Consider the following 1,584-nt stretch of genomic DNA (forward strand, 5'->3'; position numbering starts at 1 on the left):
TTTTTGAAACGCCCTGGGAATGGTATCTTGGGTTGATAAGGTGGTGGTGGAACATAGGGCTTTTCAAGCTCGGTTGTCTTTTCCACCTCTTTTCCTTTGTCCTTGATCGGTTCCTTCTCTGAGACCTCTTCTTTGTGCGCATCATCTGAGGCTGCCTCCCCCTCTAGTTGCTCATTGGCCTCAATGAGCTTTGTTTTAGGCGTTGGAGTTTGTAATTCCTTACCGCTCCTCAATGTGATGGCGTTCACATACTCTTTAGGGCTCGGCTCCGGTTTACCTGGTAGAGTCGGGCCTCTTGATGATGTAGATGCCTGGTTTTGCTTAAGCTCCCTTATATCTTGCTGCATTTTCGCGTGCTGGCTCTCAACCCTTTGCTGGCCCTGTAACAGTTGCTGTAATATCCCACAGACGTCGTTCCCCATCTGATTCTGACCCGGTCCCTGAATCTGTTGCTGATTACCCATCGGCTGCGGATTAAACCCTGGTGGAAACTTGTGTTGCTGTGGTTGGATGGTGAAGTTGTTACCTTGAGCCGCTTGATTCTGCTGAGTGTAGCCGTGTTGTTGCCCACTGAACTGTTGCTTAGGCTGGAAGGTATACTGAAAAGGAGCCTTTTGAGCATAGCTTTGTTGTTGTTGTTGAGCAGGGTACACTTGGTCTTGAGGGTTAGCTACATTCGGGTTTCTGTAAGAGAGGTTTGGGTTACTGTTGTAGTTGTTAAACCGCTGATACCTCTGCTGATTCCCTATGTAATTCAGCTCTTCTTGTGTTAGACCATCTTCATTAACATTGTCAAAACTTGGCCCTGGCTCATCAAACTCCCCTACAAAGTGTATTGGCTTTTGAGTCGCCATCAAAACCTTGTCAAGCTTGCTCTGAAGCTCTCTTATATCTTTTTTCATACGTTGTTCATCACTAGATCCCTCTGTACGGTTTGCTCTATCAAAGTCCTCTCCATATGTGTCATTAGACATGGCTAGGTTTTCGACTAATTCCATTGCCGCGTTGATCTCTTTCCCAAGAAAATTTCCATTTGAGGCTGTGTCGAGTTGGTTTCTGATCTTGGGGAGTGCACCTCGGTATAAAGTACTCAAGAGGGATGCCTCTGAGAAGCCGTGGTGTGGGCATTGGTTAGTATAGCTCATGAACCGTTCCCAAGCTTCACTAAAGCTCTCGTTGCTGTGCTGCGTGAAACTTGAGATCTGATTCCTGAGCTTAGCCGTGCGTGATGTGGAAAAGAACTTTGATAAGAACGCCAGTTTACATTGCTCCCAGGTTTGTATAGAACCCCTCGGTATATTCTTTTCCCACTAGTGTGCTTTATCACCGAGGCTGAAAGGGAACAAGCGTAGCTTCAAGCTATCTTCGGAGACGCCATTTATCTTGGTTAAGTCGCAAACCCGATCAAATTGATCTAGATGCTCGAGAGGGTCTTCTCCAGCCAGTCCGTGGAACTTTGAGTTTTGCACCATATTGAGCAGGGAAGCTTTAACTTCAAAGTTGTTGTTTTGAACTGGTGGAGCTTGAATCCCAGCTCGGTATTGGTGCACATTAGCTCGGTCATTTTCTCCAACACAGATTGGA

The 1,584-nt window shown here is 46.5% G+C and overlaps 1 non-coding gene across 1 annotated transcript; it reads left to right on the forward strand.

The window, feature by feature from the left end:
• Positions 1–1,110: 1,110 nt before the first annotated feature.
• On the forward strand, positions 1,111–1,217 carry LOC112089330. Its single transcript, XR_002900967.1, has one exon. It is a non-coding gene; the product is annotated as a small nucleolar RNA R71 (small nucleolar RNA).
• Positions 1,218–1,584: the final 367 nt, after the last annotated feature.

Source organism: Eutrema salsugineum, unplaced genomic scaffold (assembly GCF_000478725.1).
Source record: "Eutrema salsugineum unplaced genomic scaffold, Eutsalg1_0 scaffold_12, whole genome shotgun sequence".
Classification (NCBI taxonomy): Eukaryota; Viridiplantae; Streptophyta; class Magnoliopsida; order Brassicales; family Brassicaceae; genus Eutrema; species Eutrema salsugineum.